General features: G+C 43.2%; 1 protein-coding gene across 25 annotated transcripts in view; it reads left to right on the forward strand.

The window, feature by feature from the left end:
- SOX5 (SRY-box transcription factor 5) overlaps nucleotides 1–26,793 on the forward strand; it is a 914,829-nt gene that overhangs the window by 840,905 nt on the left and 47,131 nt on the right. The gene's annotated exons all lie outside the window — the stretch shown is intronic.

Below are 26,793 nucleotides of genomic sequence, written 5' to 3' on the forward strand. Positions count from 1 at the left end.
ATCTGGCAGGAAGCCCAGGGGGTTAGCCTGCAAGCCCAGAGCTGCTCCACCCCAAATGAGTGTGCTCTGGAGAGGCTGGCTGGGGCTTGAGGATGCTCCAGGGCAGGACTAACTGGCAAGCAGCCCCGCACTGTAGTACCTTTGTGCCCCACCCAGCCCTCGTCATCATCTACACGTGTTACAGCAGAGTAAATAACTCTACCATAGAATAGTGATTGTGTTGGTCAGTACTATCCTACAGCAGAGTTAATTAGTTTACTCCAGCCTAATAGTGCTGCATGTGTAGACACAGAGGGCACTTATACACATGCAGGGAGGTTGCTCCAATGCTCTGTAAATCTAGCATGTTGGAGCACAGAAATTCTCTTGGTCTGTAAATCAAGTCTGCTGGAGCACAGAAATTAATGCACTCCAGAAACCTCTAGCATCATGGGTATCAGCATCCCTGCACTGAAAAATGGCAGTGGGATGCTTTGAACTAAAGCTTATTGAACAAGGGACATTGATACATGTGATGCTTGGCTCTTTTAACTAACACAGCTTGCTAATTAAAGTGCTCCCCTGCCTCTCACAGCTCATCTATAAATGCTCAGATGCTTTACTGTGGAGCTAATTAGACAACTCCGCAGTAAAAAATCTTGTGTAGTTGTTCCTTCAAAATTGAATTTTAGTGCTTTAACCACAAGTCTATTCATTTTTTTATCTTTTGGTAATATACAAAAAACTGACACCCTAGGCATTTAGCCCTTGTGCACAACCATGTCTCTCTTACCACTTAAACAATAGCTATATTTGTGACACTGCATCGGAAGATAGCAGTAATGCAGCATCTTTGGGGCTAAATTCTGATATAGAATCCATCCACTGAAATCAAAAGGAGTCTTATGATACATAGCTAATGAAAAAAATTGACCGTAAGTTGGTGTCTGTTGTGTTACACACCATATCTTTCTTTAAAACTCTGGGATCTAGGGAGAGTAGTTTGGCAGTAGTTGGGAAATGAGATTTATGTTCATGTTGGAGTTGTATTATCAGATTCAATTGTATCTTTACAACACTGTCTATGTTTGGCAAAATAGCTATGGTTCGGATAAATATATAAATGCCAGTATCCCACACAGCATAGTGTGACTTCATTAGATTGCTGGCGAATGGAAGATTAGGATTCAGTTGCTGAGAGTCAAAATCAGATAGAAAGCATTTTGTTAGAGACTACCATCCTTGCCACAAAATCCCCACATAATTTTCCCCCTGTGTTCTTTGCCTGGACAAAGCAAACTAAATGAAATAGAAAACCAAATAAATTATAGAAGCAACTTTTTTTTCTGCTGTTAGTTAGCTTCTGCAATGTTTATCAATTTAAATCAGCTGTCCATACAGTACAGCGGATCATTAGACCAAGAGAAAAAATGCCTCTTTATATTTTGATCCACACTGAACTGTACTTACTTATAACATTGATGAATAACCTTAAGGAAATGTTAATGAGTTAAGCTCAATTTCTGTGTTCAGTGGAACTACTTTAGTGAAGCTCAGTGAGACTAGTTTCATAATACAAATGAGAGGGCAAATCAGAGCCACTTTCTGTGCCCTTCCCTAATTTACAGATAGCAATAGATATACTAAATAGCTTTATAATATAAAACCCTAGGTCAGAGTTTCCAATACACTAGGGCTGTGCGAAGTTTTAGTACCTGATTTGATTTGGCAGGGGTTCAGCCCGATTCGGTGTCTGGATCTCCAAATCCGAATTGAATCAGGAGACCCTTTAATCTCTCTGAATTTAACTGGAACCCTCTGAATTGATTCAAAGAGATTTGGAAAGTTTCGGAGATTCAGACATAGACACAGCTTTAAATGTTTTTTCTACATACCTCAAGGTAGCAAGCTGCTCGTGAATGTTGCAATGCTGGGGCAGATAGAGCACCCCACAGGAGTGCGGGAAGGTTCCCAGCACGCTTGGCAGGAGACCCAGAAGTGCACGTCCAGGTCCACTGGGGACTGTGTGGGGTCCCCCACCTGTGCCCCCCCAGCTTGGCAACTGATACCTCCTGGGTCTGGCGAGGGGCACCTGGGGTCCTCCTGTGGCCAACCGGTGAGCCGGAGGAGTGCAGAGGGGTCCCCCAGCATACTCCCTGATGGACCCAGAAGTGGATTGGAACTAGTTCCGGTCCACTTCTGGGTTTGCCGCCAAGTACCTCCCCCCTCCCCCCCCGTTTGCCTCTGAGCACCCCCGCTGCACTCCTGTGGAATGCTCCACCTGCCCCAGCATCACAGCATTCACAAGTCACGCTGGTACCTCAAGGTATGTAGAAAAAACATGTAAAGCTGTGTCTGGTTGAATTGCTGATTCTCTGAATCAGCATCAAATCTTCAGATTCAGATTCGGCTGAACTGAATTGGGGACAGTGATCCAAATCAACGAATCACTGTCCTGATTCGGACTGAATCTGAATCCAAATAGAATATGGCCTGTTTCACACATCACTACCAAGCACCTGAATGATTCTTTGGAGCACAAGTCCCATTGACTTTCAAAAGGGACTTCTGTTCTTTAAAACATTTGAGAGCTTTTGAAAAGTCCATCCATTCTTAACTATACTTCAAATGTATATAATTTTTTTAGCTGTTTGTCTTATCAAAATCAACTCATTGAATTCCCTGCCTGAAATAAGATGTACTCAATTTATTCCCCAGCTGACCAAAAGAAAATTGGTTGCAGCTGGGATTGAGACACTGTTCTTTACCTTAGTTATTTACTGTAAAACAACAAACCAGGATTTAGCTAAGGAAAGCAAGGAAAACGCGCTCCCATTTAAGTGACAGCTAAAGGTTGATAAAAGTATGTCCTTCCTTTTTCACATTGTCCTCTAGCATACTGCCCATGTCCTTTATCATATCAAAATGGATTCCTTGAATTGACAGTAGTGTCTTAGTTTTTAATCTAACAAAATAGTATGGATTAAAAATACCCAGACGAATAAGTAATACCATTGTTAACTCAATGAGATATATGATGAAAGACTAAAATGAACAGTCAGGAGCTAGAGCATATCATGTTAATGAATCAATTTTTAAAAAGGGTCTACATTTAATTTCTCTTCTCAGTGCAGAATTTTTGACTCCTCCATGGTTTTCCTTAGCTTGGACATCTTTTTTATGTACTGTAAAGCTATCAATCACAAAGCTATTTGGCCCCCAGTAATAATACATGCAGCCATTTGAAAAAAGTGTATGGTTAACAAGAGATTTTTTGTATATTTTACAGGGGGATTCTGTAAGTGTCTTATGGCTTGTTAGGTCTCACTACATTTAAAATCGGTGTTGTTTTTGGATCTATATGGCACCAACAGAATGTCTGATGAGAGCTGATGAGATACAATATTTATTTTGTGGCACTCGCAGAATTATAGACTTACCTGACTGGTAATGTCAGCAAAACCATCTCTGTTTTTCCTTTTCTTGTATTGCTTTTCTGTATTTGTAGGTGTTCCAGTGCCTTTGGCTCACAACTTGTAGGACACAAACAGGACTTATTTGCAAATTGCAAAAAAGAGTGGGCCACAAGGAAAGGAGGGGGGCTCGAAAAGGCTGTAAAATTGTTCAGTGTGAGCCCTGTGATGCATGCTGTTTTCAATCTGCTGTGTGCCAGTTGGAGGCTCAGGGAGGGAGAGAGAGAAAGGGAAAGGATAATGCTGAGAAATGATAGAGTGGCTGTGACCTCCAAGCTCAGCCTGGAAATCCAAGACATTGATTTCACTTAGCATTCCTGCTGAGAAATCCGGCGGAGTTCAGTTGTAATAAAAGAACAAGATTCTGTTCTAATGGTAATGGCGTATGACAGACATATCACTTTGTCTGTCCCCAGCACCAGAGAGAGGAGAATTGGAGAAAGGTCACCTGACCTGCCTGTGGTGTTGTGCGAGTGCTATACTGAGCTTTGAACTCTAGCCTGGAAGCACAATTATTTATAATACTAAATGATAAAGAAACCTTTTATAGTTCCTACAGTAATTAGAATAAACCTTTAAAACAGAATAAAGACCTAGTTTGGTAGACACCGGTCTGTGGATGGCAGCATCAGAAACTGAAGCTTGTGTGTTGAAACCATGTGGTGTTATGTACCCTAGTTTGTGTCTGCCTTGGTTCTGCTTTGCTGTTTCAAAACTAGATTGCTTCAGCCTTTACAGTACGTTGTTGAATTTGCTTTGTGCTCTCTTCTTGTTTCAGTATTAATGGTGAATACCTACCTGGGTTTCACGGCCCAATTTTTTCCAAAGGCAGCTTAGTTCACAGATTTGAGTCATGCTGGTCTTCTATGGTGAGGGAGTTACTGTGCATATATTCTGTGTATGTGAACAGTTAGCTCTTGATGCAGACTTTCAGGAGATTTTGTTTGCTGAATCTCCACTTGCAGCCCACAGTTTACACTGGCAGAGCTCTGGAAATGTGCTTGGGGATACATAGACAAGAAGGCAGCCTTACCTGAGCCTGTGTCAAGAAACTGGCAAACATGAAGGTCACTTTTGAAAAGCGGTGGGTTTTTTTCTTTCAGTAGAACTTTAAAGTTACTGTACTTCTCTTTGCAAGGATTCTTCAAAGTCGGCCTCAGCAGCAGATGGAACAACTGCTGGCTCTAGAAATGCTGAGAAGCAGCAGGGGAGTTTGCCAAAGATCATCCTTTAAATCTAGGAAGACTTGAACACATCACTGAAACCCCTCTAAGACCTTGGCAACCCCCATCTTGGCAAACCTTTTATCAGAGGCCCTCACCAATGTTTGAACACTGGCCTGGGCAGACTAACCTGGCATCTTTTGCTGTCTCACTTGCCTTTCAACAGATATGACCTGGAGTATTGAAACTCACTTTCCAGCTTCTTGTGGCATGACTTCTAGGAAACTGTAGAGTAGATGCAATATAATGCTTTGCTATGCTTTCTGTTGAGCTTTTTGGGCAGAAAAGTGAGCTGGTATTGTGCATTTTTTTTTTCCAAAATGGAATCTCTCTGCCAGAAAAACTGATTTAAGAAACAGAGCTGGTGGAGTCCATCCAAAAGAAAATGCATGTGTCTTGCGGAAATGGATTTTAACACAGCTTCTTCTTTTGCAGTTTTTGTGACAGCCAGTATACTAATCACACCATTCATATCACCACAGCCTCCTCCACAGCCCCTTTGGAAAGCAGATATTTCTTAAATTTGCCAAATTATGCTGGGTTTTCAGAATTTGTGCTTTAAGCCCATTTCCACCTTGATCCAGTAAGTGCTGCCCAGGTGGGTGTGCAGGGTTGGTTTGTGTCCTCACCACTAGGGGAAGAGTGCAAGTAGGTTCAGGTAAGGGGAGGCACTCAGCAGAATAGTTTGCCTCATAGACTATACAGTTCATTGTAAACCCTTAATTTGCCTGCAGCTTTATTCACAGTTATGTAATGTGAGTGTCTGGAGAGATGTCCTCTTCGTAGGGGTGGGAGATGGTGTTCTTGGTTATGGGTATAATTTTCCTTTGACCTTAGTGGATTTTGGGGCAGGCTATATCTGCCTTCTAGAAATGGAAGGGAGAGAGAGAGAGAATCTTTTAAAGTATACTGGTTCCTGGGTGAATTCTCAGTGTAGCCTGTAAATACTGCTAAATGTCTCTTGATATTTGACAAGGTATAGTGCATTGTCTGCAGCATCTGCAAAAACAAGAGCAATTCAGTGTGAAATGTGACAAGAGAGAACATTCCTGGGCACATTTCTTTTAACCTTGTTATGACCCTAGCCCTAACCCTCGTCACAGTTGCGTCTCCATCAATAGCAGCAGCACACAGATTGTCTGAATCAATTTTTTTTGTTCTTTTCAAATACTTCTGGCAGTGATGTTACTATTTGCTCAGCAGTAGCACCTGGGAGTTGTGACAAGGAAAAGAAATGTGTTTTAGACAAGCCAGAAGCAGCACTAAGCAGCTGGATATACACAATCAGATTCTCTTCAACTGCAATATCCACACAAATATCAGTGTGAATCCTTAAGTGAGGATGGTACTTTTATTTTCTCATTATCTGATCTCTGATCAACAAATAACAAGTGGATTGAATATCTGCTATGGTGCTTGGGTCTGGTAGCGAATCAACTTCAAAATACTTAAGGCAGGATCATAGGCAGATCCAGGATTAACTAAAGGGGGTGCAGTACATCGCCCCATAGACCCTGGGGGGATGAAGGCGAGGCATGGATTGAGCCCTGGGCTGCCAAAGGGTACTAGGAAGCTGGGCAGGCAGCAGATGCATAAAGTGGGGCACCTGCTTCCTGGCTCCCCAGCAATAGCATTGCTTCTGTCCCTGGCTGACCGGGAGAGGGTATGGGGGCCTGAAACTGCTCCTGCCCTGCTCCAGCTTGTGCCTGTGTGGAGTGGAGTGGCTACTCAAGGAGTCAAACTCAAATGAGTGGTGTCAGAGTTCACGTTCCTCCTTTAAGTGTTTGGTCCTTGCTTGCCTCATGTCCTTCCCCACCCTTGCCGGTGTCCCCTGCTGGCTAGGAGCAGATGCTGGAAGGAGGAACCTGTGCTCTTTTACTTCTGTCCCTAGTCAAGCCAGGCTCCCCACACAGCTATTCCATGAAGTGTGGGGCAGGAGCAGATCTGGGGCTCCCCCTAGACCTGCATCAACAGGGGACAGTGGTGGCACAGTGCAGATCCCTTCTTCAAGATTCCAGCAAACAGGGAACATTGGACTTGGAGAAGGGGAGCAGAGAGTAAGTGCTGGAAAGAGCAGGTGCCACTGCTGTCCCCTACTGTCTCCTGCTGAGCTAGGTACTCTGCACAGCTGTAGCCTGCAGCTGCAATGGCTCTTTGGCTCCTTCTGCACCTAGATCAGCCAGGAACCGTAGTGGCTGTGGCAGAATGGGCGTCTGTCAGCAGCACTGCACTCCCCATTCCTGCCTATATCTACCCCTAGGCAGGAATCTTTGGACAAGCATAAATTGGGCTTGAACTGGCCAGAGATTCTCCATACAGAATCCTGGATGGGGCAATATCCACTGATACAGCTGGTGTTGCCACCACCTGAACTGTATCCTCAGGAACAGGTGGATTGAGAAGCTGAGTGCCCTACTCCAAGTTGCATAAATTACAACAGGGCTTGAACCAGGACTGGAAACACCCAAATAGGGAACCTTGAGAGGGCTGTTTGTGGCCAGTTTATTTGTTGGAAAATGTTGAGTCATTGAAACTGAACCTCTGAATGGGTGTGTACTTACCACTTTCAACAGGAAAGATTTCTTTGATTCAGACTTTTGGCCGTTATGGCTATGACCCCACATGCAGGGCATGTGCTTGCAGCAGCACAAAAAGTAGCAGTATAAATGTGTGCTGCTACTTTTTGCCAGTGCACATACCCCGACATATGTACCCTGCTTCAGGCATACTGCCTGCTCCCCACTTCTCCCAGCTCCTGGCATGGTGGAGGAGCCAGGAAAGACCTAGAGGAGGGGAGATGCTCTGACCAGCGGCCAGAACATCTTCCTGGAGGATCCAGCCTCCAGTTGCTCTGACTTGCTCCTGGAGTGTGTGTCATGCTGTTTTTCTTTGCCATGTTTTTTTAGGTGGGGAAGGGGGCGGGGTTGATACTGGGAGTTTCCAGTATCAGATTTGGAGCGTGGCACATGGTTGCACATGTACTGCATGCAGTTTGCAGCATGTGCACACTCATCTGGATGCACCTTATAGGTGTTTTCTTCTCCCATTTTTTACAAAGCCTTTTGTAGGTCTTGGTTTCATCCTGATGCTGAATGGGAAAAAAAATTGCAATCTTGAAATATTTTTCAAGCTCTATTTATTATTTATTGAAATGGTCACATCAGTTTACTTGCCACATCAGTTCACAACTAGTACAGTAGTTAGTTGATGAAAAGCAAGATTATTTCTTCCACCTCATCTGTGGCTTTCCTGCTTTGTGATGACTTTTCACTTTCATGATTGAACATATTACAGGTAAGTGATTTACTTGTACATGTCATGAGTACAGCGCTCATTAAAATAAACAGGAATATCAACAATTTCTATACCACAGAAATTTATTATATAATTATCTCAAATCATTTTGGAATCAGGAGCTAACTGGAAAGAGAGACCCATTGTTGACAGGGACCCTCAAATGTCATTGCAAGTGTTTGACTGCTAGCATAGATAGGGCTATACTGTTTTCAGCATTGCTGCACAATGTTAAATGATAGAGACTGAAACTGAGTTAAAAGAACCCCATCGTTCAATAAGTGTGTATATAAGCATTCATGGAACCTGGCTCAGATTTAGGCAGCCTAATTTAAGCCACTTAAACCTGAGTTAGGAGCACCGCATGCAAGCATTTGCCACTTACCAGGAAGAGGCACAGGCAGCAGAAGCAAGTAAGTTAGGTCCGGGTGGGGTGCAGGGGGAAGGCTATTGGGTCCAGGGGGGCATGGTGGGTTCCTGGAAGAGAACACTGCATCCTGAGTAGTTAGCCAGGGGGAAGGCAGGGGGGAGGAGAGTAAGAAGAGTGTGTTTAGGGTTGTGGCATGGGTAAAAACAGCACAGGCTATGGAGAGTGGCTGGGCTTTCCCAGGCTTGAGACTGTGCTGAGAACACATATAAGTGTTTATTAGGTCAGGTATACACATTTTAGGTTGAATTAACCCCATGGTGATCTAAAGTTAATTCTTGTCTGTTAAGAACTAACTTTAGACTGGGCACGCTGTTTTTAAGGGGACCTAAGCCCTGCGAATATTTGCACACTCAGGCAATAAAGTTGCTTTAAGGTTGGTTAAAGCTATTTAAAGTAATGCTTGTATGCACCCTAAAAATATACCAAAGACTAGTATGTCACAAAGCAGTAGGAATCTTTTACAGTAGAGGTTTGTATATAAATACTAGATACCCCATTACTGTTCAGTCTTGGATGTGTACTTATAGCAGGTTCATTTAGAAGGTGTGCAATCTTCTTTTATTTATTTTCTGGGTTTGGCACAGCCCTTTACATGGTACTGGTTTAGAAATTGCTTTTGATTAATCTTTTGCGGAGTAGAATAGGCTATACTAGAGTTAAACCAGATTTTGATCTGGTATCCCATGATCACCTCTTGGCCAGTTGTGGCTTTGGCTCCACCACGATCCGCTGGCTGGGAAATTGGCTTCGTGGTCAGACCCAGAGGGTTGTGATTGATGGCAGTCACTCATCGTGGTGCCCTGTGACCAGTGGGGTCCCTCAAGGCTCTGTCCTGGGACCCATACTGTTCAACATCTTCATTAACAATGTGGACATTGGAGTCAGGAGTGGACTGGCCAAGTTCGCTGATGACACCAAACTTTGGGGCAAAGCATCCACGCCAGAAGATAGGCGGGTGATCCAGGCTGACCTGGACAAGCTCAGCAAATGGGCAGACGAGAACCTCATGGTGTTTAACACCGAAAAATGCAAGGTTCTCCACCTTGGGAGGAAAAACCTGCAGCACCCTTATAGGCTCGGCAGTGCTACGTTGTTTAGCACTACAGAAGAAAAAGACTTGGGGGTCATCATTGACCACAAGATGAACATGAGCCTGCAATGCGATGTTGCGGCTAGTAAAGTGACCAAAACGCTGGCTTGCATCCATAGATGCTTCTCGAGCAAATCCCGGGACGTCATTCTCCCCTTGTACTCAGCCTTGGTGAGGCCGCAGCTGGAGTACTGCGTCCAGTTTTGGGCTCCACAATTCAAAAAGGATGTGGAGAAGCTTGAGAGAGTCCAGAGGAGAGCCACGCGCATGATCAGAGGTCAGGAAAACAGATCTTACGATGACAGGCTGAGAGCCATGGGACTCTTTAGCCTGGAAAAGCGCAGGCTCAGGGGTGATCTGATGGCCACCTATAAGTTTATCAGGGGTGACCACCAGGATCTGGGGGAACATCTATTCACCAGAGTGCCCCAAGGGATGACGAGGTCGAACGGTCACAAACTCCTGCAAGACCGTTTCAGGCTGGACATAAGGAAGAATTTCTTTACTGTCCGAGCCCCCAAGGTCTGGAACAGTCTGCCAGCGGAGGTGGTTCAAGCACCTACATTGAACACCTTCAAGAGTAAATTGGATGCTTATGTTGCTGGGCTCCTATGACCCCAGCTGACTTCCTGCCCTTTGGGCAGGGGGCTGGACTCGATGATCTCCCAAGGTCCCTTCCAGCCCTAATGTCTATGAAATCTATGAAATCTATGAAACATAAGTCATGTTAAAAAGAGCATTGTTCAGGGCTCGTGCCCCTTATTTCATTTCTCAGTTTACCAAATGTGCCTAGAATACAGCTGTGTAACAATTAATCTTGTGGGGAGGAGGGTTGTGTCATGGATGCAATGGTATGTAGTGATCTCTTGACTGGCACTTACTCTCCAGCTTTGCTCCTGACAATATTTCTTAGATTGTATTTGTGTCCTTTCCTTAATGGGTAACATAGCCATCCTGTCCCTTTTACTGGTCACCTTTTGGTACAGTGGAGTAATAAAATGAACTGTGGGTGGCAGAATCTCTTGACAGGATTTTCCTCCTCTTTGCTTTCCCCCTGAATGCAGTAAACTGAAATAGCTAGGCAGAAAAGTGACTTTTTAAAACCACTTTTCTAAGCACAATGAAGTAGTATGTGTAAATGGGACTTATTATGATGCTCTTGTAAAATAGTCTTCTGAACAAATAAAAACAGCATTAATAACAGTATTTAAACAACTTCCAGAACAACAATAATCCAGGCTAACACAGTGCTCCTTCCCTGCCACCACTGTTCTAAAAATAAATTAAATAGATGGATGGACTCATAGGATGCTCTTTCAGATTAACTCTGCCCAGCTCAGTTTCCCAATAGCATGATGTCTCTTTGGCAGGAGCTTGTCTCTCAAGTACAGTCGCCAGCCAGTCAGCTCTGTCAGGCTCAGTCAGTGTTTTAATAATGGAAGCTTAGAAGAAAAGAAAAGAAACAAAAAAGAAGAACAAAGAATAAGAGGAGAAGCATTTTGAAACCTAAAACTGCAAAACAACAAAAGGCACACAAAAAATTAGGCACAGCTCTTCTTGTCTGAAAGATGTCTTCAGTATCAGGGTGCTGATTACACAGATGCAGGGGGTAAGAATGGGCAACTTCATGTGTTTAGGTGCCCTTTATATCTAGCAGGCTTGTGAAAACCAGGGTTTCTCTTCTCTCTTCCCACAAGGGAAGACTTTCCTCTAGGTTTTCATTCTTGTGGGATAGCTGTCATACAGCATAAGCAAAACAGCAATGTTCAGTACTATTACTGCTCTTAAAGACTGCTGCTTTCATTGGCTGCTCAAGAGGTGAAACGATTCCTCAGAACTCTCTCTTGCTGCAAACCATTAAGGGGGCCAGAAATTATTGCAAGAAGTGGAGTTTGCATTGGGCTAAGGAATGCAACCAGTGACTGTATGTGACAACAAAACATTCCTGTATCAAAGACTGGCTGCATCTACACAAGATGCTTGCTGCACAGTAGCAGCGCAAGGCACAAACCATGATGTGACACTATTACACAGTAGTAATGAGCTACTGCACAGTCAGCATCACCACAAAGCCATGCAGGGATGTTACTGCACAGTCATTTAGTATTTGGGTATGCAAATACTAAATGACTATGCAATAACAACTGCACGCAGTCAGCATTTCATGTAGACACAGCCACTGAATTCTAAAAATATTGAACGTAGCTCATTGTTATTCCATTAAAAGCAGGGAAGTTACACCAGAATTAACCTGGTGTAGCGCAGTGGTAAATCAGATCCATTATATGTATATTAGAAATTGCACTTATTGGAATGTACTGAACCTTCAAGAACATGTTTAGATCCAAGGTTTTGATTTTCCCTATTATAGAAATATAGGCCATCCACTAAATTCAGTTCCAGTTTCAGACTTTGCTAAATTATAGGTATTTTTAAATCCAACATTTTATTTCATGTCCATCTTTTTTCATGTACTATTGAGGATGCAATTGAGCTGGCATGGCAAGTTGGCTGTCCATCCCTAACAGAACCACTGAAATCCAAAAACGAGACAACACAGAATCTGAAGCAACATGATGAAACAGCAAAAAGATTGGGAGGGGAGAGGGGGTTGGGAGGGGAGATATTTTAAGTGAGCCCTTGTGACAATACTTTGTTCTTAGCTTATCTTTTGCTGAAAGTAGTTTTCACAAATTTACTCTGCTCCAGGTTTTAATCTGGCTGTCTGTCACTATATTAAGGCAGAACATAGTTTTAAATTGAGCCCCATTTATTAAGCTTATAATCAGCCCTCTGTTTTAAGGAAGCAATGTTTCAGTCATTTTTTAATTAACAATTTAAATCCACTACAGAGCACTTGGGTCATCATCCCTTTGAAGTGCAGTTCATATTTTAACTGTTTCACAATACAATTTTTCCCTCTTATATTAAGCGCAGATGTTTTAGTTTTGCTTCCTAAAAAATGTCCCATTTGTAAAAACAGTGCATACTTAATTTGTGTAGTGTGAAGTGGTGCATGTATTTTTGGGGAGAAAGGTAGAAATTGTGAATATATCTTATCGTATCAGTACACTGGTACGCTCTGCTAAAATGTGGATGCATTCCCAGCTCTTATGTTTTTATTGTGAAATAGTTCATGTTATTTAGTAGTTTTCTTAATGTTCTAGTTCCTGTAATCATGGAAATGTGAGTGCATCTCATATTTCGTTAAAAAAAAGAAAGTTGTAAGCCCTCATGGTTGCAGAGAGAAACTTGAAAAACTGGACTGGTCAACATCACCTAGAAAAATTCTAATTAACAAACCATAAGGGTTATGTAAATTATTAGTAGTTTTTCAACTTTTTAAATGTACCAGCACCTGCTGGAGAATAAAGCTAAAAAACCCAAATATGTTAAGAATTATGTGTGTGCAGATATATAACACATGGGTTTGCACAGCCTTTCAACTGACATGCCAGAGAGTGACATGTCACGTCATGAATCAGCCACTTCATGTTACATGATTTCAAGGTAACATGACACAACAGGACTTACATAGTGAGAAACACAAACCAACATGACATTTCCATGAGAAAATTGGCAAAAAAAGCTTCTTAAAGTTGTGTTTTGAGAGAGTTTCCCCCCCCCGCCTTGAATGCTCCAGAGAAAAATATGAAGAAATGTAAAAGAAAGGGGAGTAATATGATGATAGCAACACTAACGTAATTTTAGTTCAGTGTACAATAGGGAAAGAATATGTTTGTGTAATAACAGGAGTTTTATCAATGCTTAGTAAATTTCTTCTTGTGACTTTTTCAGGGTTATAGACATTTAAGAACTGTACAAACTTCACTTTACAGTTATAAATGAATACAGTTTTAAAATGGCCATGGACTGCTTTAGTGATAACATAAGATTTTATGGTTTAGTATTATCTGTATTAACACACTTCTAGCTTCTGCAGAGTTTGTGGGTTAGAAAGACCCTGGACTCAGTGTCTAGCTTTCCAAACTTGCTCAACCCTACTTCTGCTCCCGCTCTGGACCCATCTAACCCAAAGCACTGCAGAAACAGCTGTCTTTCATGCACATGCACATGCACACACCTACCACAAAAAATGGAGGGCTCCATATTCCTAATAATGGTTGCATCATCTAGCTTCTGTTGATCTTATTTAGATAGTGTATTAGCCACCCCTTCTACCCTAGTGATAAGATATTCCGAACTCATCCTTAAATGGATTCCATTCTTTGAGACCACTTATGTAAGAAGGGTTACAGTATCTGGCTGTTGATGGCCATTTAAAATAATAGCCATATATCCTCAAGCATTGGATTTGTGCCCAGTATTTAAACTCAGTGATGAATTAATCAGTCTCCAATTTGTTTTTTAACATCAATAGGTACCCAGACTGTACATGCAGCATATTGCTTAGGAAAGACAAAGACCTAATTTGAATCAGGGGGATTTGACATTGGAAGATGGTATCTAATGTGTGATGTCCAAAGTCCAAATAATGCCATATGACTTCTTACCCGTTGTGTTCAAGAGTTTAAAATTTTTAACTTTGCAGTTTCACATATAATGAAAATGAAAATGAAAATGATCTTATACAAGGTCAGTTCTGGGAAGTAACTTCAGGTTATCACTGGATTTGATGTAATGTTGCCGCACCAAAGAACATTCACTTGTGTGACAAAGTGCTCCCTTACTGGGGCTAGCATGTGAAGAATGAAATAGCCATGTACTTTTTTGTCAAAAGATATGAAAAATGAGCACAAGTATTCAAAGGCAAAAAGACAAATAGAGGTTTATACCTTTGGATTCGTGAAAAATCATTTCAAATTTGGACAGTAGAGAAGTCACTAAATTCCCTTTTTAGTATCAACACACTGTGCCCCATTTCCCTTTCCTGTGCACTGTTAAACAGTGTTGTGTTTCACCCTCACATAGTTACATGTCACTGTTGGACGGTGAGATTCCTATGGTATATACAGCACATAGTTTGTAAATCACTTCATAGACTTCTCTAGGTTCAGACAGGAGCCAACATGCTGTATGTTGTCTTTGAAATCACTGACTTCACCTGATTTCAGTACAAACTAGTATATTGTCTTGATCATAACTAATTAGTAGCATATACCTTCGAGACAGTACTCTAGGATATGTGCACAGAATAAATCCTAAAATGTAGCAGCTTAGATATGGTGAAGAGAAAAAAATCTGGTATCAAAGCTGACTATAGCCAGCTATGTACATATGTAGGGAATCAACCCCCTGGAATTTTTTAGAGACATGAACTTCCCTCCTGGACACTGCCATGAAGACAAAGAATTGCTTAATGTCTGCACTGAGGTTATCATTAAAATAAAAGATGATCGGTAGACATCGGCTATAAACCATCAAGAAATAGCTTGTGGGTAACCTTTGACACAGTTGAGCCTACTTGAAATAAGCCAGGGCTCGATTCATTGCCTTTGGTCAAGCTAGTAGGTGGACTAAAGGTCTCTCCTATTGCTCTTTCCATATCTTACAGTATTAGCTTCTGGGAGGTGAATGTGTTCTGGCTGAGTGATGGAAATGCATTTGGAAGTGTTTTTAAATAGACATTTGTTTTACGTCTGAAAAGAATAGGCCAGTCCTAGCAGCATGATGCTGGGGGTATTTGAAAGATTTTTTTTAAGGCATTTGTCGTCTTTCAGCTTTTAAGAAGTCCAGTGTTAACTGATTGTTTCATCTTGAGGAGTGTTATAAACTATACTCTGTGTATAGATCCATGCATCTTCTGGGAAATTACAAGACAAATAATATACAAAACCCTCCCTAATTTGACACAATAATTTTTGTAATTCTGTGGTCTGATCTCAAATTAATCCATATAATTCTCGTGACCCCTGTAATGAATTATGGTGAGTTCCTACAATGTAATAACATGACTGATACACTGTGATTAGTTTTTTGCTTCCAAGGGCCTGTCCCTAAGAGTTGCTGGACATCTGCAATGAATGGAAACTGCAAGTGTTCAGCATCTCACAAGATCAAGCTGTAGCTCTTATTAATGAATCCAGTGGTTAGTGCTTTAGGGTGTACTTCCATCAATGGAAAGCGGGAGTAACATCTAAATGTGGCCTGTTGCCTATCACCAAGTAAGGGTAAAATTTGGCACAAAACCACTTCTTTATTGTCTGTTGTTTTTGTATCCTGTCACTGGCACTACTGAATAAAAATGTAACTACAGTTTATTTCCATTTCAAAAGGTTTTGATTACTAGGATAGTTTGAAAATAATGTGTTTCCTTATATATTAGAATGTTGCCTCAACTTAAGAGACTGTAAACTGGTGAAGCTAAGCAGCCAAAAGGCATACATTTGATTTATGCCCCCTTTAATACCTCTTAACATTGCCAGAGTGATGTAAAGGCAGGTTAGTGTAAGTGAGCATCATGTAGATCAGAACCATTATCTCCAGTATGCAGCTAGAGAAGAACTAAGACGCAAGGGCTGCTTGCAGATGTGAAACCTGCCCCCCCGCCCCAGTGCGCTTTACCAGAAAAAGCAGCATATTAGTTTGACCCAGCCTCTGCAGTATATAGATTGAGCACTTCAGCAGGGCTTTTTGGCACTTTTACCTAATAGCTGACTCAATCGGCTATTGGATAAAAGTGCGAAAAAAGCCCTACTAAAGCGCCCAATCTATACAGATGCTGCAGAGCCGGGTCTAACTAATTCGCTGCCTCTTCTGGGCATGTGCTCAGCTTGGTGCAAGAGCACACCAAGTTTAAAGTAAGCACGTTTTGTTTTTTTCCCTGTCTGCAAGCAACCAAAGAGATCACCCTGCACTGGTAATAATCAGTTACACCAATGAAACTTACTTGAGTGAAGTTTGGTTTTGGTAGCATTTTGCATCTGCTTCTCACTAATATAAATGACTTCACACTGTGCAATATGACAGAAAAATCAGGCCCTCAGTGACTTATCCAAGATTCCAAAAGAAGTTTGTTTTTAATTAGGATGTGAACCTAGATTTTTTAAAACTTCTATGTGAACCTTAATCCCCAAGCCATCTTTCCTCTTCCTTCAGTTTTATCTCTCTGATGCCCTCAATTCCTGAGAAAGGGCTGCACCCCGCCCTGCAATGAGAGAGCAGTAAGTAAACTGTGACTCCTGTATGGTTTCAACAGCAGATATCAGTATAAAGGATTAGGACAATCTAGCCTCTTCTTGCAGGGACATATCTGAGTTTGTGTTGATAGGTTACCTTTAAAAACCATTAGTTTGAAAAATAAATTGTCAGCCAGTTCATTTCTACCATTAGAAAGCATATTTTGACACTTGTTTCATAGAGCTGTACATATCTATAAATAAAAACATTATTGTCTACCAGTGCACAGCATACTCTATTGTATATGTAGCTGCCTGTGTGTTGATGCAAAAACTGCCTGGACTACCTAGAGATATACAAAGTCAGAGGAAACATGGGTGGTTTTTGAAAAGGAATTTCTTAGTCCATTGTGGGTTGTCCAAGCTGTTTGAAATTTTTTTTCTTTAAAGCTCTTTTGACTCATTTCTTCTAAAGTTTTCCGCAGCTGTTTTCTTCTGAATTCTAGGTTTCATACAGCACTTTTACTTCTCTTATATGACCGCAGCAGGATAAAAGGTCTGTTGCTAATTTGTTTTGATACAGTGTGCTTTGGTCTGTCATCTTTTTGAAATTAATTCCTTTTGCAGGTGTGGGGTTGAGGTGCTGGTGTGCTCCCAGCATAGGTGTCATCCACAACAGAGAGGAGGTGGTAGACTTTGATCAGCATGGCTTCTGTTTTCTCGTTGTTCATTTAAAATGTACCAGTTCGTAATGCTGTTTGGCTTTGTGGGTTCTTGTTTTATTTCTTTCCAGGTCCTTCCCATCCTTTCGAGTTTTGTTGTTTTCTAGTTCATTGCTGTTCATTTTGCTTAGCAGTTCCTGGGTATTATTAGCCCGAGGGGGGTAGGCTGCTGAGTTCAATTTAGGCAGGAAACCAAATCCAGTATAAAGTCTAACTCCTTTTTTATACATGCTTTATGCAGACAGGGAATGTACGTTATTATGAATAGGACAATGAAAGTCACGATTCTGGGTGCTGTATCCAGGATTGTTATAATAAGGATTAAAAAAAATAACAAAGGTATATTAGAAGGGATGTAAACCCTCATGCTTCAGGGCATAAACTAATTTCTAACTAATGGGAGTTAGGAAGAATATTTCCTAGAACAAGCTATTTTGTATTTCCTTACTGTTTCTCACTCCCACCTTTGAAGTTGCTGATACTGGGTCCTGTAGGGGACAGCATCTTGAACCAAAGCATTGTTCTTCCAGACTCCGCTCCATAGCTGCTGTATGAGAATAGGAAGGTCACTCAGGCTCCATCTAGATGTTACACTTAAGGCATAATTAACCAATTAATCACAACTTAAGTGGTCACCCAGCCATGCATGCAATCAATTAATGATGTGATAAAAAGAGAAATAAGCTACAAAGTTATTCCACAAAATAAGTCTAATAATTTTGTAGTTGCTTCCTGTCATCCCATCAATTGAACATGTGGTCAGGAGCCCCTGTGCCTGGAAGCTCCATCAGCTGATCATTGCTCCCAGTTGGGGGGGGCACCCATGTGGGAGCTCCCAGCTGACAGGACTCCCAGCTGTGGGGCACTCCATGCACCCCCACAGATCAGAGACTGCGGCAGCTGTGGTCTCCCACGTATAGGCACCCCTGTGGTATACAAGGGTGTATGATGCACCCTTGCGGCTGCAAGAGCTTACTTTTTGCTAGTACCGGGGGAGCCCAGAATTGGGCTTCTCCTACACTGGCAATAAGGCTCAATGGCCAATCTAATACATGATCCATACAAGTCCCACAGTCGCACCTCTTGCCCATGCACATGTGACATGGCAGGAGGCACAATTGTCTGGATCATGCATTATATCCCATCTTTGTATTACCTGCATATGTAGAGGGTCCTTTAACTACTTGGTGCCTCAGTCTCCTGTATTGTAAAATAAGGATAATGATACAGGCATATTGTGAGCTTTACTTCATGAATATTTGTGCCACATATTTCAGTAAAGGATTTTGGGGGGCGGGGGAAGGACCACAAACCATTAATTCTGGAGAGATTTCTATTCTTTTCTAACTGTATGATCTTCTTGTGGCATGTTTACTTCATATGAAATGACTGCTATTGTTAAAGGCATGGAAAATTTGGTCTTGGCCTCCCCTGGTAACTTTTAAACCTTCCTGACCTGTGCCTAAGACACTTGATTTCTGTTTAGCAACTACCTTGAGCCTAGTTAGGAAAGAACTTCATGAATAGCAGTGTTGGTGTGGGAAATACAGTTGAATTACATTTAAATTATTAGGAATTAAAAGCTACCCCCTCTGGGACAGCAGTACAGATAAGCCCCAAATGCTAACTAAATTAACTTCAGTTGCTCGTTACATCTCTTCCACATCTATCCTTTTCTCAGTATGAGTCTGTCATGGAGTCCTGCTATGGCGGTATTTGCATGATACTAGTGCAGCTTTGTCTGCCTTCTGGAAGTGCCCCCTGAAACCAGCCCAGGCATGGCATCTGAAGACGAGAGAGAAGCCCTGGCTCCTTCTCACTCTGAGACCCTGACCTTTCAGTCATCAGCCTTCCCTCCTTGTCCATGGCCCTGACTCAAGGAACTAGCTTTTAGTTCATGTCCTGAGAGACAGCCTTTCTCTTGTTGAAGTTCCAAGGAACAAAGCAGACGGTCTTTCTTCAATAAAGGCACGTATTGGGGCATAAGGTCACCCAGCTAGAAGTTCTCTGTCCCTCCAAATGATAAGCAGTCCCTCTGTCCATAATCCAGCCCGCACAGAGACATGAGCACCTCAGAATTAGTTTAGCTGTTCTCTTTGCAGGCTACACAGCCAAGTTCTAAAGCTGTTCTTGTCTCTTTAGACTCTAGCCTGTCCCATCCCAACCAGCTAGGCATTCTGCTAGTGTACCCTGGCCTGACTGCTGCCATGCTTAGCTCCTTCAGCTTCCCTGGAATTGCCCTATGTGTCTCCCATCCCCACATTGTTGATGTGTCAGTAGGGTTGACCACCATGGTTTCACTGGCTTTTTAACCCATTCTTCCCCTTTGTATAGCCAAGGGAAACTGAGGCACACAACAGTATAGCAACATGAACAAATTTAAAACCAAAATATTACATTCAAACCCATATGCCATCACAGAGCCTCCCACTCCCAGGATATACTCAGGAGGGGCCTTAGTGAAGTTTTCTTTCCCTATGCAAGGTGTGAAGAGTTGGGCAGATATCATATTTTGTTTTCACTCATGACATGCTGACCAGTGGGAACTTACATTTTCATAATGATGCACAAGCAAATATTAAAGGACATTATACTTGTAATTCTGCCTCTGGTTGTACTGAAAGCTCATCTGCTTCAGTGTAAGTGTGGCTGTTAGGAAGCATCACTCCTGTTCACTTCACTCCAGCAAAACAAATTGCACAAATGGCAGTGTAATGAAAATTAAAGCATTGTTATTTATGCTGACAGTGGGTGAACATTATGTTAGAAATCTGAGTCCAGTTAGGATAAGTATCCACAAGTCAGAATGTTTACCTAAAGTTTGCTCCACCTAAACCTCTCCCATGAGCAAAACTCTCCAGTGGCTATCTCATCAGAACAGGTTTCTTTGCATACCCATGGTGCTTGTGCTTGCCTCTCATGACGAAATTTCAGAAGGATAGCTGGTTTCCTGATGGCTCCATAAAAAGCCAGAAGATGGAAATGCAACTGGGGGAAAGGGGAAGGGAGTGGGTACATTTCAGAGACTAAATGAGTTGGTTCTCTCTCAAGTAAACAAAGATCTTTTTTTTTTACACATACTGGGTTACTATCACCAATCACTATGTGGGCTGTTTTCAGCTTAGGAGCCTCAAAATCTTAGGGTACCTATACACGAGCAGTGAGACTGCTCCAACATGTTGTAATTACAGTGTGTCAGAGCAGGCTTGATTAACTGGATGGCTGATCTTCTAGATAGGGCCTTAAACTAAGATTGCTGGGGCCTGGGGAAACACTGACTGGAGCATACCCAGGGGCCGACATACAAGAAAAATCTGTAGATGGGGACTCTAGGAGTGCTCCTCTTGCAGGAGCTGAGGGAATAGTTCTCCTTCAGCTTGACAGGAAGTCGAGGGTCTCAACTGGAGAACTCAGATGCCTGTACACTAATGCCATAAACTTGGAGAACAAGCAGGAGGAGCTAGTCCTCCTACTCTCCAGTGGGCAGTATGATCTAGGAGGGATTTCAGAAACCTGGTGGGACTCCTCACATGTTTGGAATGTATCCATAGAGATGTACACCCTGTACGGAAGGGACTGTGTAGGAAAGAAAGGTGGAGGTGTAGGTCTCTATGTAAGGGAGCAGTACACCTCCTTGGAGGCCAACATCAGCTCCAGAGAAGAACAGTTTGAAACCCTCTGGATCAAACTGCAGGGTGGGGGGTCAGCGAGAAAAACCGAACCGTACTACAGACCACCAAACCAGCGGGGTGAGCTGGATCTGGAGTTCTCTCAAGAACTGACAGAAGCCGTGAGTGCATGGGACATGGTCATCATAGGCGACTTCAATTATCCAAACATCTCTTAGGAGGAACATTCAGCCAAGTCAGATTGGTTGTGTTTCTTCCTGTCCTGCATCAAAGAGCTCTTCCTGACTCAGGAGGTGTACAGGCCAACCAGAGGCAATGCTTTCCTAGACTTAGTCTTGGCCAAGGGAGATGATCTGGTGACTGATTTGAAAATAGAGGGCAATCTGAGTGAGAGCAAGGAGCCATCATGTTTACTGTCTGCCACAAAGCAGGAAAATCAGATAGCAGAAATGAAGCCTTGGACTTCAAAAATGCCAATTTCAGCAAGCTCTGGACAATAGTAGGGGAAGTGCTGTGGGACCAAGGGCAAAAGGAGTGCATGAAGAGTGGGTATTCCTTAAGGACACAGTCCTTGAAGAACAAGCTAAAGGGCTGGAAACCAGGAAATCATGGTCCTCTTAAAAAGGAAGAAAGAAGTGTACAAACAATGCAAGCTTGGGACAGTCCCCAAGGAGGACTATACAACAATGGTGGCCAGCAACTGAACTTAAATTAGCAATGGAAATAAAGGACAACAAGAAGTCCTTCTTTAGGTATGTAGGGAATAGGAGGAAAACAAATGGGAGTGTGGGGTCATTGCTCAGCAACTCAGGACAGCTGGTTACTGACACTCAGAAAAAAACTGAACTCCTGAATGGCTACTTTGCTTTGGTATTTCACTGGGCCAAAGGGAAAATCATGCCAGATAGGGCACAGAATGGGCATGGCAAGAATGATCGCCTTTATTGATATTGAACTGGTGTGTGATTGATTTAAAAAAATTAGACATATATAAGTCAGTAGGACCAGATGAACTTCATCTGAGAGTGCTGAAAGAGCTGGCTGAAGTTATTGCAGAAGTCTTGGTGAAACTCTTCCAAAACTCATGGTGCTCCAGAGAGGTCCCTGAGGACTGGAAGAGGCACAATGTTGTGCCCATCTTCAAGAAGAGGAGGATAGAGGACCCAGGTAACTATAGGCCAGTTAGCCTAACTTCTATCTCAGGGAAAATCCTGGAAAAATTTATCAAGGAGTCTATATACGGTACGCTTGCAGAAGGTAGGATTCTAAACAACAGCCAACATGGCTTCATCGCAGGCAGGTCTTGTTTTACCAATCTCATCTCCTATGACCAGGTAACTCACCACATGAATGAGAGAGAGAAGGGCAACATTGTATACCTTGATTTCCAAAAGACCTTTGATCTGGTATCCCTTGATGTTCTCATGGGAAAATTGGAGGATTGTGGGCTTAACTGCTTATCAGTCAGGTGGGTAGGAAGCTGGCTGCAGGTCAGGACCCAGAGAATTCTAATGATCTATGTTGTCCTGGTGAGAAGTAGCCAGTGGTGTCTCTCAGGGGTAAGTGCTTGGTTCAGTTCTTTTCAATATCTTTATCAATGATTTGGATGTGGGAGTGAAGAGCTCCCTAGACAAGTTCACGGACAATACTGAGTTATGGGGGAGCATAGTCACGCTTGAAGATAGGCTGCAGATACAGGCAGACCTAGACTGGCTAGAAAGTTGGGTGGATCGGAACCAGATGAAGTTCAACATCAAGAAATGTAAAGTGCTCCACCTGGGGAACAATCCCCTACATACCTACAGGCTTGGCAGCACCAAACTGACCAGCACCAGACTGAAAGGGGCCTAGCGGTAATAATAAACCACAGTATGAATATGAGCCATCAGTGCTATGCTGTAGCCAGCAGGGCATATAGTACTGTGGCATGCATCAATCAATGCATCTCAAGCTTTGATAAGGAAGATTTTCTTCTGCTTTACTCAGTATTGGTGAGAATGTGGCTGGAATACTGCATCCAGTTCTGGGTGCCGCACTTCAACAAGTATGTGGGAAAGCTTGAGAGAGTCCAGAGAAGGGCCACCCATATGATCACAGACTTGCATGGCAAGCAATACAAGAAAAGGCTGATGGACCTGGGACTCTTCAGCCCAAAAAAGAGAAGGCTGAGAGGGGACTTGGTATAGGCTTACCACTGTATCAGGGAATACATAAGCAGCCAGGGCACCTTTGGGGAAAGCCAGGAGTAATGGCCACAAACTCCTGGGAGACAACATTGGAAGCTTAACACTATGAAAAACTTCCTCACAGTTAGAGTGTCTCCAGATTGTGGAATAGGCTCCCTCCGGAGGTGGTGCAATCACTTACCCTAGAAATCTTCAAGAGGAGACTGGACAGTCACCTTGCTGGGGTCTGACAACTGGACCCCAGTTGTCTTTCCTGCCTAGCGCAGGGGGACTGGACCCCATGATCTTGGAAGGTCCCTTCCAGCCCTTACAATCTATGAATCTATTAATGGTTTGCTGGAGCATGGCAATTACCGTGTTCCAGCAGTCTTCAACATCTCATGTACCAGCATCCCTGCACTTAAAAGTACCGGTGGGGGTGCTTTAACTAAAGCTTATCAAATGAGTTAGTTAAAGTACCCCCACAACTATTTTAAAGCACAGGGGTCCTGATACACAAGATGCTCCAGGCGCTTTAATTAAAGCGGTTCTCAGAGCCTGCCCTTCCCCCTGAGCCCAACTCCTGGAGCACATGTATAAATGCCTGTAGATCCCAGGCCAGGGATCACACTTTCCCAAGGCCTTTAGAGTTTTTTTCCAGATTTTTGTATTTACAGTCAGCCCAACTGGTGAGGATGAAGTCCTGCCTCAGATCAGATTTTATTGCATATGGGAAGAATATTTTGCCTTTAGATTGATTGGATTTGAAAATGTTTCCCACAGTGCTCATGGGTTCATACATTTCCTCACCAGGCTCCCCATGTACTTCCTGTCATGTTCCCATGACACTAAAACTATCTTCTGTGGCTTAGCACAGGGGTGCCAAACTCATGTCATGTCTCAGGCCAGATTCAGATGGTGGGGTTCCTTGTGGTCTGGATCTAGCTCAGGGCATGTACCTTAGGGTTACCATATGTCTGGGTTTGCCCAGACATGTCCTTTTTTTTTGGACTTCTGTGCTGCATCCAGGTGGGTGTTTTTAAAAAAGAGCAAATGTCTGGGTGTTCTGCTGTCCCAGACTGGCTGATTCAGGCTGGGAGCAGTAGGCAAGGTGATTGGTTGTTGGGTTCATGCACTCCCCGCGCAGGTTCAGGCAAGCCAGCAAGAGAGAGAGTGTGTGTGTAAGCAGCATGGCTGGGCAGGGGAAGGGGGGCTGTGGGTCGGGAGTGAGGGGCACGAGATGGGTGACTGGGTTGGGTTTGCACGGCATTGGCAGTGCCAGGGGGCTGCAGATCAGGAGTGAGGGGCACCAGCAAGGGGTGGGGGGCAGGGTACTGCTGTTTGGGAGTGAGGGGCACAGGCAGGGCTGGGGTCAGTGGGTCTGGAGTGAAGGGCAGCAGCAGCATGGGAGGGGAGCATGTGGCTTGTCAGTGAGGGGCAGAATGAGCAGGCGCAGGGCACTGCTGCCCCCCCCCAACTTATTCTCCTCTGACCACCTCCCCTGCCGATAGGTGTCCTCTTTTTTGGACCTGGGAATATGGTAACCCTAGGCATGGTATTTCTCTGCCTTGAGGACTATGGTGCCTCCAGCTATGGGCCACATAGCAGTTCCAACTCAGGGTATACAGTGTCTCTGGCTCCGGTATGGGATAAGTGGTGGCTTTAGTCCATCCAAAGATCATGTCCATGAGGGCTTATGGACTCTGAATTCTGCAGAGCAGATAGAGTGCCTCCATGGGCCAGATCTAACCCCCAGGCTATATGTTTGACACCCCTGATCTAGCAGGCCTCTGTGAGGTTTTGAAGCATCTTATATTTTCCTCCACACCCAAACAGAGTACAGGCACACTAATGACATTACAGTGAGGGTTTCCACTCTGTGGACGAAAGCAGGATTTGCCTGCAAGCTGTTCAACAAGCTCCTCTCTTGTTCTCCCCATGTCTGTTTATGAATTGTGTATAAAATGCTTGGAAACTAAGATACCAGACACAAAAGGGAAACAACATAGCAACTCTCCATCCTAGCAGAATAGCATATGGAATAGACAAGAGAAAAGCTGAGAGTTTCCAGGTAGCCAAGCAGGTCATTGTAATTGGAGACCATGTTCACACCAAGGTAGCCAGACTTCATGCAAATAGAACAAAGGAAGGGGAAGGTGGTGGGGAGAGGAGGAATTAGAGCTGAAAAATTTAAATCAGCATTTTGTTATTTGCGTGGTTTCAAGCTGGCTTACTAAGACAAACTGTAAAGGACAGATAAAGTGCAACATGGAATTAACTGCATAGGTTCATAGCAGCCTAGCATGTGTTCTACCTGCAGCATAAGTCACTTCAAAAAGGGCAAAAAAGTGAAATGAAGATGAACAACGAAAAAAACCTCCAGACCTTTAGACTGACAAAACCAGGAAACTAAACTTGACACAAGAGATATTCGACTCTTTGCAGTAGGGGGTAAGGGTGGAATTAAGCCATAGTCAGGACTTAGCACAAGAATGCCTGTCAAAGAATTGTGGCTTTGTTCACACCCAGCTAATGAAAGAATCCATTGAGGACTGAGGGCCCTTGCTTCCAATGAAATACAGGGTCAAACTCTTATGGACTTCAATGGGACTCAAAAGGGCACATCTACAAGCGTGCAGGATATTTAGTACTTGCTGTTACTACTGCTGTTACTGCACAGTCCTGGTGCTGCGCAGGTTGTTTCTGATGCTATTGCGCAGTAGCATCTGCATCATGGCTTCCTGCCTGCCAATGCTAGGTCACCATAGCAACAAGCTACAGTGATGTAGTTTGTCATTACAGCAACGTAGCGTTGTCATATATATGCACCCAAAGACATGTGGGTCAAAGAGAAGCAAAATCAGTAAAGAAATGTGGAAAACTGGATTTTGCCACCAAATAAACTCTCCATTCCCAGTCCTTGGTTGTAGAACAGTCACAAATTTAGGATCCTATTGTGCCTACATTGTTGGGGTAGTGGAGAGTAACATTACTGCAGAGGGAGCTGTTGGAGGAATTAGGACTCCTTCCGATACAGCTCCGTGTAATGGGTGAGTTCTGTGGATGTCTGGATTTACCTATACTATACTTATTCCATCTTCTCTTAGGCTGAAAGCAAAGATCAGCATGCTTGCTCTCTTTCCATCCAGTCCAGGTAGAGACAGGGCTGATAGTCTGTCCCAAAATTCTCTTATACCTCATAAAGTAAAGAGGATTAGGGAAAAAAGGGAAAGAGAGAATGAGCTAGAGGGGATGAGTGCCCCGAGGAATGACTTTATCTGGAATACACAAAATCCTAAGAATTGTTCTGGAAATCAGGAGCCAACCCTGATCACTTTGGGGATTCACTAACTCTTGCCTCCTGCTCACTAGAGATTAATCTGATTGAACTGAATTTTGGCCAGTTCCATGGGCAGGGCTTCCACAAGACTTTGCAGCTGGTGTCTCATCAAGGCTTCTCAAATTGTTGGTCAAAGGCTGACTTAAGCTTGTGCCCTTCTAAATCACATTCAGTAACCAAGAGGAATGGAAAGACAAGCATCTCAAGAACAACACATGCCCACTATGTGGATACCTCACCAACCTGGCTCAGTTCGTTCCTGAAAGTGATGCCCTAAAAGTTGAACCCAGAGGAATGATAGCTGAGGGCAAGGCAGCACCATCCATTTTCTGTAATTCCAAGAGTAGAATTTGGGGAATACCAGCAGTG

The sequence above is a fragment of the Crocodylus siamensis genome, chromosome 4, assembly GCF_052110815.1.
Source record: "Crocodylus siamensis isolate JL-2025a chromosome 4, ASM5211081v1, whole genome shotgun sequence".
NCBI classification, from domain to species: domain Eukaryota; kingdom Metazoa; phylum Chordata; order Crocodylia; family Crocodylidae; genus Crocodylus; species Crocodylus siamensis.